The sequence below is a fragment of the Equus caballus genome, chromosome 22, assembly GCF_041296265.1.
Source record: "Equus caballus isolate H_3958 breed thoroughbred chromosome 22, TB-T2T, whole genome shotgun sequence".
NCBI classification, from domain to species: Eukaryota; Metazoa; Chordata; class Mammalia; order Perissodactyla; family Equidae; genus Equus; species Equus caballus.
This window is the reverse complement of record NC_091705.1, coordinates 22,381,568-22,396,138: the sequence shown is the minus strand read 5'-3', so window position 1 is coordinate 22,396,138 and position 14,571 is coordinate 22,381,568. Positions and strand designations below refer to the sequence as shown.

Genomic DNA, 14,571 nt, shown 5'->3' with positions numbered 1-14,571 from the left:
ACTCAGGTTCTGGCTCCTTCCAGTTCCAGCACTGTCCCACAGTGGGGAGGTCTGGCTGTGTGACCTTAGGCAGGTCTCTTGCACAGAGAAGGGAAGTAAGTTGTCCAGGACCACACAGCTGGTAAGTGGCAAGTTGGGATTTAAAGCTAGGCAGTCTTAGTAACTAGGAGTTATTAAGTATTGGGGAGAACGTAACCTAGCCCATGTCCACTGGGGCGAGGGGAGAAGGAACGAGAGATGCAGCAGGGGCCGTCAGGCCTGGGGGAGCCTGCACTGCCACTTGGCACTTCTCTGCCCTGGTCAAGGGGACACTGAAGGAGGCACTCAAGCTTGGTCCAAGCTGCAGATTCCCAACCCAAAGGGGCAAGAGGCTGGGGGCCCATGGGGTAGTGAGGGAGCTGGGACGATCAGATGGAGCCCACGCTCCTCCGCAGTAAATCACGCTTGCGCCATAATCAGGGCACCTGCCACACCTGGAGGGAGGGCGTGGAGGGAGGAGGGGGACGTTCAGCCCCACCCCCCTTCCCGCGGCTCACTGGTGACAGGCCCACGTTTTCCCAGCGCTGGGAGTCATGAGGCCACAGCAGCATCAGAGAAGTAAGAGACTGCTGTCCCTGTCCCCATCCCTTCTTCTGCTCCCAACACACAGGGGAAGGAGGGAGAGAGTACGACACATCTCCCCACACGGCAGATCAGTGGAGTCAGGAGCCACGTCGGCAACGTGGAGGGAGAGAGCTTGAATTAGCCCTATGTTTTCACAATGATTTATTAATTGTAAAGAGCATTGGGCTGGTCTCTTGGATACCAGAAAGCTCAGAGATCTGCCCAAAGTTACTAAGGATCGGGTTTCAGAGCTATAACAGAGAAATAGAAGGAAAAAACCACCTGTCATGTTTGTAACCCTCTGCTGCACATGTTCAGTCTGATCACTAAGCCAGTTACACACAAAGCTGGCCAAGGACCGCCATCCTTAATATACTAAGAGCTCCTGAGGAATCAATAAGAAAACCAGGAAGAACCCGAGGCGGGAAAATGGGCAAAGACATTACAGGTAATTCAAAGAAGAAAGACAAATGGCCCTGTAACCACAGGAAGAGCTGTTCCACCTCACCAATAATTCTCAAAATGAAGTTTAAAACAGGAAAGAAATATTCCTTGTGACTAGACAGGCAAACTGTGAAAGACTGACACCCAGAGTTCCACTTTTGAGAAGGGAATTTGGGCAGTGTCTATTGAAATTTAGACTCTGTAGCATGGGGGTAGTGACGTCATTTTAGAGATGATGTCCTGAGGCTCAGAGAGGGGCAGGCACTTGTTCAGAGCCACACAGGGGGTCACTGGAGGGCACGACTGGAACCCCGGGCTCTGGATGGGTGCCTCTGGCTCTTCATCTCTGGCCAGCTGGTCCTCTCCACCTGGCCATGTGCACAGCCTGGGCTCTGGCCCCTGAACGGAGAGGCCAGGGCTGTTCTACCCATTGCTGCACCTGCTCTGGGCTCAGGACGGCTGGGGCCTTGCTGTTCCAAATGACTCGTGTCCTGTCATTGCCCCTTGCCCACCACAGCCAAGGCTTCCCCTCAGTCCTGCTCACCTGGGGTGGAGTGTAGTGGTGGGAACGCAAGGTTAGGGTCAGACAAACCTGCTCTCCATCCCAGATCCACACTTGACTCCCTGGACAGTCCTTTATCCTCAGTTTGCTCACATGTCAGACAGAGACAATCACCCACTCCCTGGAGAGCCTGTTCCTTCCACGGAGACTTATGGAGGGCCTACTATGTGCCAGACCCCGCTCTCGCACTGTGGACACTTCGGCGAATAAGACAGTCCTCCCCCTCAGAAAGTCTGCATCCCGAAGGAGAGAGAGATTGCTTGACATAGAGGCAGGGAATGAATGAAAGCGAACAGTGAGGGGAGGAGGGCCTGGGCCGCCAAGAAAGGCCCGGCTGAGACGTGCAAGCAGGGACCAAGGTCCAGAGGCCGGAAGGAGCTTGATGCGTAGGAGCCCAGTGAGGCCAGAGTGCAGCGACCAAAGGACAGCGGTTGGCGTTGAGGTCAGAAGGATGGACGGGATCAGACCCGCGTGTGCGGGCTCAGAAGGAGTCTGAATGGTGCTGGATTTTCCTGGAAACAAGACGGGGACAGGCCGAGGAGTGTCCCCACTTGGAAGCTCCCTCTGGTGGTCAGGGAAATGGACGGTAGAGGGTGGGAGCGGGAGCCGGGAGCCCAGGTCAAGGCCTGTGCTCATCCAGGTGGTCTGGATGAGGCTGGTGGCTGTGAGCAGCAGGGAGGGAGGATGGACAAGCTTTGCACATGGGTTATTCTGAGAATTAAAAGGCAAACAGCTTAGTCTGCAGTGTAGCATGTGGTTGGTGCTTAGCAGATCTGTTCCTGCCCTCAGCTCTAAAGAGAGCTAACTGGAGAATCCATGACTGTGTCTGCCCCACAGCCTCCCTTGTAAATGCCCCAATGGCTTTTACTTCTCCCGTCATCAGTTCAGGTCCTGCGCCCTTGACCTGCTATTGCTGTTGACTTTCACAGACTGCTGGGATGAGAGACCTGTTCTGGTTGTTTTTTTGTTTTGTTTTGTTTTGGGGTTTTTCTTGGTGAGGAAGATTGGCCTTGAGCAAATATCCATTACCAACCTTCCTCTTTTTACTTGAGGAAGACTGGCCCTGAGCTAACATCTGTGCCCATCTTCCTCTATTTTGTACGTGGGATGCCCCCATAGCGTGGCTTAATGAGTTGTGTGTAGGTCTGCACCTGGGATCCGAACCTGTGAACCCTGGGCCGTCAAAATGGAGCGCGCAAACATAACCACTACACCACTAGGCGTGCCCCCTCTGGTTGTTTTAAGCAGCTTTGCAGTTCAGTTGCGCCCCCTGCATCTGCCGCCCACCCTGCCCCCAAGCTGGGGAGCAACCCGAGGTCCTGACTGGGTGGCTCCCTAAGTCACTCAAAGCTGAGAACAGGTGGTGAGTCACAGTGACATCTGTCCAGGCCAGGCCCCCAGACCAACTGTGCAGCCCCAGGAAATGGGGAGATGGGAGGCCGGGCAGGCGGGAGCCCAGGTCACACAATGGGGTTTGAATCCCAGCGCTGCCACCTTGGCCCTGGGAGACCCTTTGAACTCTCTGAGCCTCATCTGCCAAATAGGAATGATGCTCTCCGAGGGTGCCTGGAGGGCAGAGGGAGGTAGTGACCCACAGGGCACCTGGCTGCGGGCCCGGCTCATATGCCAAGTACTCACCAAGTGGGACCCAGCTGTATCCTATATGCTGCCCTGGGTTTAGCTCGCCAGTTCCTGGCACAGAGAAAAAGACCCGTGGCTTCAGAGCCCCAGCCTGGCTTCCCACCCAGACTCTGAGGGCTGTGGGGACCTGGGCAAGTGACGTCACGCATCTGGGCCCTACTTTCCTCTTCAGTAAAATGGCTCCAGTCTCCTAAGGTTGTGGGGAATGCACACCAAACACCTGGCACATAGTAGGTGCTCAATAAACGGTGTGATGCCAGTGGGAGGAGCTGGATGGAAGACGGGGAGACAGGCACAGTGTGTGGTGGGGGTGGCAGGAGCACAGGGAGGTGGGGGCTTTGGCCATCTCAGCTTGACCTTGGAAACCTCTCGTCGCCCTCGGGCACTGTCGCCACCAAACAGAAATCCAGGTGATCGGAGAGACCTGGGCTCACACGGGCCTGGAAAGTCTGCACCACTGTCAGCGGGTCTCAGTTTCCTCATCTGCAAAATGGGAACCATAATCCTTCTGGCCCAGTTAAAACCAGCCGGAACCGAGCTGAGCAGCTGCAGCGGGAGATGCTGTTCTCTGTGAGTTCTGGCAGATCCCCCGAGGGACCAGGACTGCAAATGGGCAGAACCAGCCTAACGTTGCTGTGTGTCTGCACCTGTAGGACCCTGTGCTACCCGGGTCCTCGTGTTAAATCATTTCAAACCCACCACAGCCCTGCAAAGCTGGGGCTACACCTACCCCATTTTCATGGATGAGAAAACTGAGGCTCAGAGAGGTGAAGTGGTTGACCCAAGAACTCACAGCGAGGAGTCACGTGGGATGCAAACCGGACACCCAGCTCCTAACTGCTGGGGGCCGCACCACCCTGGTGACCTGTCGGCCCCTCCCTGCTGACTCCTGCCTGGTGGCTCTCCAAAATCAAAGAAGTGCCATGGAAAGCTATACATCTCTCGGGGCCCAAGGTCCACCAGAGAGGGGCCCCAGGCTGTTTGCAGGGACAGACAGGAGTCACTCTCTGTGACATCAGTGGGCCAAAGTGGAAGGAGAGAGGCACAGCTCAGCCACCTTCAGCCTGGAACTCTCTGCACTGCAGGAGGGAGCCCTTCAGACTCCCCAGACCTTCACTAAAGTGGGTTTATGCACAAACGTCCTGAGCCCCTGTTTCCTTTTCCTTCTTTTGCGGGGGCGGGGAGGATCCTTGATGCGAGAGAATAAGACGACCCACAAACAAGGGATGCAGCCAAAGCAGCCCTGGGAGAATGGCCGCGGTTGGCTGGGGATGCCCAGCCTGCGCGGAGGACTTCAAGCCTGGCGGGGACCGGTCAAGCCCGCCTCACCTGTCTCCAGGGGCAGGGGTCTCCCGCTGACGGCTCTGACTCTAACATTGAGACCCCCTCTGTTGGCCTGCCGCCTCCATCAGTCTGGGGCCCCCAGGGACAGGGGCCGGCTGACAGCAGGCATTGAACACTTGTGCAGACTGGGACTCGGTGACCCAGGGGACCATCAGGAAGGAGGCGAGCAGAGAAGCGTCCCCCACATTTGTGAGCGCCAGGAGTGACCTCAGGAAGGGTGTGTCGCTGTGTCAGGACTTTGCCCCAAGGAAGAATCTCTCACGGGAAGCCGGGTCCGTCAAGGAAGAGAGAACCAGGGGCTCACACACGACCTTCTGATGAGCCCTTCTTATAAAGACATTTTATCAGATCACAGAGCCCAGACCATCAGGCAGAAGGACCCCCGAAACCCTCAAGGGATGTGACCACGTGAACAGCGTCATAAGTGACGATTTCTATTCTCCAAAGGAAAGAGTTAGCAGATGGGCGTCAGACTGAAGAAAGAGATCTTCAACGTCAAAAGCAACAGGGGTTAATACGTAGGGAATACAAGGAAGTCCTATACATTGCCAAGAAAAATTCAAGAAACCCAATAAATAAGATATAATAAAAAATGCAAAAACTAAAAAGCCAAATAAAAAAATCAAAATAACAGGAATAAAAGTTGAACAAAAATAATTAAAATTAATCACAAATTCAAAATAAAATAGCATTTAAAAACTAAATTAAATGATAAAAATTGAAAATAACTTAGAAAAATAAAATGTAAAATAAAAATACATTTTAAGGTGAATTTAAATAAATTACATTAAGATTAATAAACATAAAATAAAACAATTTTAAGTAAAATTAAATTAAATTAAATGAAAAATGAAAAATTTTGAGTCAAATAAAAAATCAGCAATTTGTAACAGTTTAAAAAAGAAAGAAAGAAAAATAAAATACAACACAAGAGCAGGGTCTTGCAGGACTGATGCTGCTAATGTGCTATGAATTAAGGAGTCTGATGGACCCAGATGTCTGCCAGCGGGGGCAGGGGAGGAGGAAGGAAGAGCATGTCCTCAGGGCAGCATCTGACTGGGGTTTTCCAGCCCGCCGTGGACATCAGCTCCACCACGGTCCTCTCCACAAATAGCCAGCACATCATTTATACATTTATAATGTGCCAGCACCATACACACACACACACACACACACACACACACACACACACACACACACACACCCTTCCAGCCTCACTGGAGTCCTCTGAGGTCCACTCTCATAGAGGAATGAACAGAGGCTTAGAGAGGCTGAGTCACCATGCCACGGTCACACAGCACTCAGGACCACCCCATCCTCTGAACCTGGGCTCCTCAAAGTAACCTTCTGGTCTGCTGGGGACGTTCAAACTGAGGCAGGGGCATGTCCGATATCAGGCTGGAACGTTCTGGACACTAGAAAGAGCCAACCCTCCATGACGCACGACCGTTGTCACCACTGACTAGGCACCTACTGTCTCCCAGGTGGGGTACAGGCATCGTCTTCTCCGGGACAAGCGTATGATGTAGATGCTCTTGTGGTCCCGTCATACTGAGAGATGGCACTCCCCCAGGCACGGCAGTAGCACAGCTGGGAGCTGAGCCCAGGCCTGTCACAGCCCAAACCCCACACACCCTGGCTCTGGACACCTCAACAGTCGCTAACTGAGTGCTCCCTGTGTGCCAGGAATGCGTTTCAGGCCCCATTTTGCAAATTAGCCAACTGAGGCACAGAGGGGAGAGAAGACCTGCCCAAGGTCACTCAGCCAGTGAGCAGCAGAGCTCATGGCCTTCGTGACAGCCTGCCGGCCTCCCGCTGCTCATCGGGGACTTGTGAGGGCCAGCTGTGCCCACTTGCCAACGCCAGAGCAGTCTCTGGAAGGGCAGTCTGACATTCCTTCCCTGTGTGTCTCCGCCCCTGCGGATGTGGGCACCGCTGTCAGGCTTCAGGGAAAGTGGAGGCTTCTGGCGAAAGAGAGTGGTTTGCCCCTGTGATCTGGGTCCCCCAGGCTTGGGAATGCCTTTCTTTTGAGCTGGTGAAACAGAACCACCCCTCCCCTGCCTCCTCCCCACCCCACAACAGTGCAGTGGATTCCCCACCACGGGCCACAGAGCAGCAACCCTATGAATCACGTGGCACCACTACAAGAAACCATCCCAGGGCGGGCGGTGGTGGCCCAGCCCGGCACAGCAGTGCCCGAGAGGAGCCAGCTTCACTCATGTGGAAGTCATGGGAACCGCTGGGAACCAGAACCTGAAGGAAACCCCAAGGCTGGAGCTGAGGGCGTGCGTGTCCTGGATGGTGCTGACTGCCACACAGGGCTAAGAAAGCAGGCTCTGGCCCACGGAGACCTGGGGGCATATCTTGACCTCTCCCCATCCCGGCTGTGTGCCCTTGGTAAGCTGATTGCCCTCTCTGAGCTTCAAGGGCCTCCTCTGTGGAGTAACAGGATCAAAGCACCTCATGGGCTATTACATGGATGAACTGGGAGAAGGCCCAGCATATACCCAAGCTTTGGGACCAATTGCTTGGGTTTAAATCGTGGTTTTGCAAAACTAACTCTGTCAAGCTATCAGATTGAAACATATGAAATTGCTAATATTTTGCTGTTTTCAACCTACAAAAACGGCAATTTCATATACTTCAACTAATGCTCCTCTCTCTTAATTCAGTTTCCTCCTCTGTAAAATATAGATAATAACAGTCCCCTTGCAGGTTGCTGTGAGGATTAAAGAAGGCTGAGAGGCAACTGAGCTCAGTAGTTAGAGCTCGGGCTCTGGGACCAGGCAGGAGTTGAACCTTGGCTGTGTGACCTTGGACAAGTTACTTAACCTCTCTGTGCCTCAGTTTTCTCATCTGTAAAACAGGGATAATAATAGCACCCACCTCACGGGTTTATCAGAAGAATTTAATCCATTCATATGTATAAAGTATTTAGAAGAGCGCCTGACATTGTTAAATAGAGTAAAATAATACAGGTAACATCTGACAGAGGGAATGCTCAACCATAAAGTCAAATCAAAAAGAGACTTTTCTAAACCTTTGATGCTGGTGAAAATTAAGAATTTTTAAAGAAAGAAAGAAACATATATATATATTATCTATATATATATAATCGATACATAGATGAGGAGTGTGCTCCTGGATGTCCACCGAGCCCAGCGCCATTCTGCATCCTGATGGGGGCCACAGCCCGAGGCTCTGAGGAAAGGACTGGCCTCAAGGCCACAGTGGCTCAGTGTCTGGCCCGGGCCTCCACCAGGTCCAGGCTGGAACCACACAGCCCAGCCGCACACCCCACGTGGCCCCAGGGAATCTGGAGGCCTCTGGTTATGCAAACCCTCTGCCGACAGCTTTCAGGCTGAGCGCCCCTCAGCTCCATCCTCTCATCTGAATTCACCCCAGACCCAGAGAGAGGCAAAGCAGGTGGAGCATTACCAAGTCTCACGGGGGAACTGAGGCTCTGAACCAGACTTCCAGGCTCTGCAGCAGGCTGCCTTCGTCCACCTATCCAGAAGCGTCCTCACCCACGACCTCCCCGGCACCCTCACTCCACCCCAGCCGGGGGACCTCGGGTGAGGCACTCCCCTGCTTGAGGCTCCCCTTTTACAGGTGTTGGTCTCAAAGGTCTCAACTGGCTTTTTTGACCCTAAAGTTCCTTTATTCTCCAAGCCCTCTCCAGAACGCTGGAGAGAAGAGGAACGCTGAACTGCTCCGCACAGTGTAAAATGCCGTGCAAACGAGGCGGGGGTTGATGGCAGCACCAGACAGGTTTTCTGGAGAAGAGCACAGTAGTAGGATGTGCTCCTGTGGTTCTGGGCTCAGGAAGACCCGGGTCACACACACATTGGCTATGTGACCTTGCACGAGCCACGTCCCCCTCTGGACCAGCCTTCTTCTTCTGCAAGGGGCGAGGGGACGCTGTATCCACCGGCAGTGCTGGCTGAGGATCAGTGTGAAAGGCCAGGCGGGTCGGTGCTCCCCAGCTGCCCGGGCGGGGGGCGGGGTCTGACACAGGAGGATGTATTAGGGCCCCAGAGGATCATTCCACCTTCCAGGGGCTAAAATCCACATACCTTGGGAAGGACCCAGGTGCCGGATTCAGGGCCATTAGGAAAAAAGCATATGAACTAAGGACCCGCAAAATGTGTTGGGGGCAGCTGCTGCGTATTGAGGCAATTTGGCATCGCGTCTGAGCTCCAGAGCCAGACGCCCTGGGTTCACGTGCCTACTGCTGTGTGACCACTGGGCCTTAGCATCTCCATCTCTAGCATAGGAGTGCTCGGATAGCCGGCCTTGTGGAGATGTCATGAGGCCGGCTTTGGGCTCAGCTGAGACAGCGGCCTCCACGCTGCTTTGACAACAATAATAATTACATTTTCATATCAGTGCACACAGTACACATATGACACACACACTTTCACACATATCCACACCCGTGTGCACACACATCCACACTTGCACACACATCCATATGCACTCTCACCCACTCACAGATTCACATATATGTGTAAACCCTAACACACTTCTCAAAATAACAATTACTCTTAACACTTGCAATGCACTCTGATATCTTCTAAAAAGGAGGCCGGCTGAGTGGCCCATGGGCCAAATCTGGCCTATGGTCTGTTTTTAAATGGGCTATGAGTTAAGAATGGCTTAATATTTTTAAAGGGTTGTAAAAAAAAAAAAAACAAAGCAAAGAAGAGCACGTGACAGATCAAATGTGGCCTGAAAGCCTAAAATATTTACTCTCTGGCGCTTTACCAGAAAGGTTTGCCGACCCCGCTCTATTTTATTCTATTGTTTACTGTTGTGTTCTATTCGTTCCAGTCCACTCCATCTCATTCAAAAATGCTGTCTACACTTACTCAGCTGATGTCCCTGATCTGCTGATGGGTTACAAACCTCAGCTTGAAAAACTGTGAATTAATTCGAGCTTCAATTTGTTCACTAGATGAAAGGATGGAAGGACAGAAGGATGGATGAATAAACAGCAGCCTGATAGACAAGAAGGGGCAGGGGGACAAAATGAGTCAGGTCACCTTATCCATGCGACGCCTCAGCCAAGCGACGCCCCCTCTTTGAGTCTCAGAGTCCTCAGCCACAACTAGGAGCACCTCCGACCTGTCTCTCAAGGCTGTGCCAGGGAGCAGCGGGGTCCTGTCCACGGCAATCTTCCTGGTGGCTCCGTGCCTGGCATGTCAAGGAAACCCTGGGCCCCCCGACGGCAGGGATGGTGAGCACATCTCTGCTGTCCTTGTCAACACCTAGTCCAGGGCCTGGTCCAGAGGACGGGCTCCATAAACGCTGCTTCGTGACGATGGTGATAGGCAGGCGGCATCTGGGGCCCTTCATCTGGGCTCTGGTCCTGTTGGCAATTGGACCACCGCTTCCTCTGGCCACACAGCTCCTCGGACCCCTCCCACCTGGCCAGCCCCTCCCCTCCGCTCCTCTCCTCTCCTGCTCTGCTCCACCTGGGCCTGACAAAACCCCACCCCTCTGATGAAGCTCTTCTCAGAGGCCTCCACCTTGAAGCCCTCGGCAAGTCACTCACAGGATTCATTTCTTTTTCTGTGCCCGGTCTCTGAAGCCTCCAGAACTCTGGGTCCCCAGCCCAGCTCAGCTGTTGGGGGTTCCCAGGCAAGTGGGGCTTTCCTTTCGGAGCCTCATTTCCTTCGTGTGGGAAACGGGTGTAACACCAGGCAGTGTTACAATGAGGAGTCACAACCCATACGCAGAGCTCCGGCACACAGCAGACCCTCTCGAAGGGGCCTCATGGGTCTCCTTTGGTGGCTGGATGGGGGCTGGGAAGTTTCCATCCACGGGAGAGGGAGGTGGGCTCCTCCCAGGGGTGGGGGACGTGTGCGGTGACAACAGCATCCCCTTTGAGCCCAAGCTTGCCTCCAGAACTGGCTGCAGAGGGAGAGGGTGGGCAGGCAGAGCTTGGTTTACTGAGCACCCACCGTGTGCCACCTATTCTGCTTCCCTTCTCTCAACCAGCCCCCACTTTATGCAGAAACCCACGCCCAGAGGGGCAGAAGCACTTGCCCAAGGCAGCATCCTACCGAGGCATGGGGCCACTCCCTGAGCCCTCCACGGGCATCATCAGCCCTCGCTCTGCCCTTTCCGAGGCCGTTTTCCCTTCCAGAACTGCCCTGACATGCAGCTTCACCTGGCTTCACCTGGGTGCCAGAGTTTAGGGGGACACACCTGGTTCTGTGCCCAGCCACGGCCCCTACCTGCAGACAAGAAACCCAAATCCTCCCCCGTCTCTGCCACCGCCTGCACCTCTGGGCACCTGCCTGCCAGGTCTCAGCTTCGCTGTCTGTGCACGGGGACAGTCCCGCCTGCCTGGCCATCCACGGCCGGCTCTGCAGTTTACAGAGAATTATGCTATTCACGCCACACAACAGGCCACTGGAGCGGGCGCTGCCACAGTCCTTTGACAGCTAAAGAAAAAGCAGTTCAGAGAGGAGGGAAGGGCAGAGTTGAGAGCCAACCCATGGGAGACTCTCGTCCCCCGAGTCCAGGGAGCGTCCCGCTCTGCTGTAAAATGGGAGGGGAAGGGGCTGAATTCTCATGCAGCACCTACTGTATGCCTTGGGCACCTTCCCTCTGGGACTGTGGTGGGTCTTCCTGGCCACCAAAGAGGCCAGCGCACCTGTTCCCATTCCACGGATGTGGACCGTGGACTGGAGAAGGCACGTGGCCTGCCCAGGTCACACATCTAGGCCAGGAGAGGGCTCAGGATGTGAACTGGGGCTACGTGAATTCCAGACCTCCGCCCTCTGCCCCATGCTGCCTCAGGTCTAGAAGGATCTACAGGCACCACACGAATGTGGGGCTCTCTCTCCTGCACCGAGCCCCCTCCCCAGGAGGCCTCGCACGTCAGCCACGGCCTGTCTTCTCCTCATCGCCACAATGGGGCTCCAGATCAGCCGGGGAGAAGACCCCTCACTCCGCCTGACTGTCCCACTGCCACGACACCTCAGCATGTTTCAAGAGAAACGTCCGCATCTGGTTCTGATTCATTTGTACTTAATTAATTAAAATGTTCTTTTGTAAGAGACACTTGAGATCCAAGAACCTTTCTCAAGTCTTGTCTTTCATTCTTTCTCGTCTTAGACACAGAAAAATTGGGTTTCATCAAAAAACAGTGACGCCAGAGCCTGAGGATGCGCAGGTCTGCGGGAGCCGGGCCCTGAGGGTGAGACAGCGCAGCCCAGGCAGTGGCTGGGCTCTGCCTGTGGGGCGGGGCGTGGTGGGCAGGTGGGGAAGGCAGGGGAGGGCTCACTCCACACGGGCAGCTCCTCCAGGGTGGGCCCCAGGGCTGTTCCCCTGGGCACCCCACAGTCCCCAACACAGAGCATGGCACAGTGGCTGCCCTGTGACACTTGTTGAATGAACAAGTGAAAGGAAAGAAAGGAAGGAGGAAGGAAGGAAGGGAGGGAGGGAAGAAGGAAGCACGGCTAATACCCAGGTACCTTGAGGACACATTCTCCCGCCAGAGTTAGACCACAACATCAAAGCTGGTAAGATCCTCAAGGATCTTGTGTGGGATTTTCCAAGCAGCTGTCTTATGAAAAATGGTCTCTGATGTGTAAGCAGTTTGGGAAAAGTCCTATTCTCTATCCCCAGCCTCTTTACCATGAAGGCTCTGATAAGTCCTGCAGTCAAGAAATCTGTTAAACTCAGCATTTCCCAAACTTATTTGGTCAGGACTCCTCTAACGACCTTGCACAACATGCTACAGGAAGGGGCTTTTCTACCCCTCACCCCCACTCCAGTGCCAATGGAGAAACCGAGGCTGTGGGCTGGAGCAGGGGTGGAGTCCACGAGCCCAAGGTCACACAGTACCAAGGGTCCACGGTGGGACTGAGATCCAAGGCTGTCTCTGTTGCACCTGACAGATAAAAGGAGCCAAGAGCCTCTCTCTGAAGATGCTGGGCTGGGCGTGCGCGTGTCCCAGATGCAGGAGATCGAGCACCAAACCTGCGCAGTGTCGGGACCAGCCTGCCTAACTCCGCACTGAGCAGTGGGGCAGCTGCCGGGGAGCTGGGGATGGGCAGGGGCTGAAATTTTTCCTTTTCTTTGTTCTTTGCGCACGTGTGTGTCTTTTTAGAACAAAGAAGCATCTTAAAGATCTTCTAAACCAGCTCCTCTTCAGATGGGGAAACTGAGGCTCTGAGAAGCTCAGGGGACATCTTCTCAGCGTCCTGCCAGATGGTTTGGGAGTCGAGCCTGCTTTGTGACTTACCTGCTGTGCAACCTTGGACAAATCAGTTTCCCTTTCTGAAGCACAGTTTCCTCATCCAGAAAATAAGCATCTCCCCCTCCCTCTGTGAGGCTGCTACGAGCGGCCAAAGGACACGATGGACGGGAAATGAGAATGACTAAGGCAAGTGCCCACCAGGAGCCTGTGTACTTGGCAACTCATTAACATACGCCCTAACGCATTCAGTCTCCCCCACATCTGCCCTGTGAGTTGCATACTTAAGATTATTATTCCTATTTTAAAGCGGAGTCAATGAGGAGAAAGTTTTTATTCTTTTGGTCTCTCTTAGAGCTGAGAAAGACCTTAGAGATCTTCTAAAAGACCCTCAGATGGGTAAACCGAGGCTCAGAGAGGCAGAGTGACTTCCCCAAGGTCACTCAGCTGATAACTGGGGAAGGGGGATTTGAACCCAGGCAGGCTGACTCCAGAGCCCAAGCACTTAACCTCTAAGCCAGGGCCATTCACAGAGAAGTGTCCCTAGGAAGTCCAAACTCCCCCAGCTCCCTGAAGCCCACCCACTTCTCCACTTCCTGGGTCCCTCTGCGCAGCCCCCCCAGCGTTGGAGCCCTTCTGGCTACAGTCTCCCTGTCCCACCCAGCCCCACCTCCCAGTTCTCCCATAGCCCCCTCCGCTTCTGCTCCACTGCAGAAGGGACCATGTCCATGCAGGGCTTTTCACGCAAATAGACTAGAAGCCCCCAGAGGCAGACTCTCGTCCTCTTTCCTATGTAACTCTGCTCAGACCTAACACTAGAGCCAGAAGGAAAGAGGACCCTGGGTCTTCCATTCACCTGCTGGACAACTTAGCGAAGTTACTTCACCCGTCTGAGCCTGGACACCCGGCTTTAGAAATGGGATGACCCCTAGGTCATGAGGATGTAGCGGGATTCCATGAGACAGTGCACGGAAAATCTTTGGTGCAGGGGCGGGCGTTTGACTGTTGATTCTCAGACTGGCACCCAGAGGCTGAAGGGCTGCCGGGCTCAGGCAGGAGACTCACTCACCAGCTTGCCCTCCTTAGCCCCACCAGCTCTGCCACCGCCGGCTCTGCAGGAACAGCCTCAAACCCACCTCCTGGGGATGTTCTGACTCTCGCAGTGAGGGGCAGTGGCATAGGACCCTGAGGTGAGGGTGCAAGGGACCCCTGGCTTCATGCCCCAGGTACATTTAAGGTCTGAACCTTGGTTCATCTTCCTAGTGGCCAGACGAGGTCAAGATGGAGAAACTGAGGCTCTTGGAGGGGCTGGACTTCTTCCAGGTCAGAATAAATGGACTTGAACTCAGGTCTCAGGTCTCCGAGAATTCACGGAGCTCACCCAAGGGGGACTGCAAGGATCAGTGACTTCTCGGAGGCGACCTGGTGAGTCCGGGTTGGTAACAAGATTGGGGCATCTGGACTCCCAGTCCATGGCTCCTTGTCACCTCCTGGCTCAGCATGGATGCTTGGGATGGCTTCTAAGCCACTAACTCTGTCCCCTAGTCCCTGTGCCCTCCAGGCTGGCACCTGGGCTTCCTGTCTTTGCACAGAGCCACCCTCCTTCCTCCCAGCAACGCTGCTACCATAGGGAGTGGCATCGGTGAGAAAGCCCTGCCAGCCCCCTTCCTCCTTGGAGAGCCTCCTGGGTCTAGCTCGCTCACTGGGTGCCCTGGGGCCTCAGTGTCCCCATCTGTGGAGTGGGACCGACAGCTCTCTGGAAGAG

General features: G+C 54.3%; 1 protein-coding gene across 1 annotated transcript in view; it reads right to left on the bottom strand.

Annotated features, from left to right (window-relative positions):
• RSPO4 (R-spondin 4) overlaps positions 1–14,571 on the bottom strand; it is a 37,880-nt gene that overhangs the window by 22,962 nt on the left and 347 nt on the right. The gene's annotated exons all lie outside the window — the stretch shown is intronic.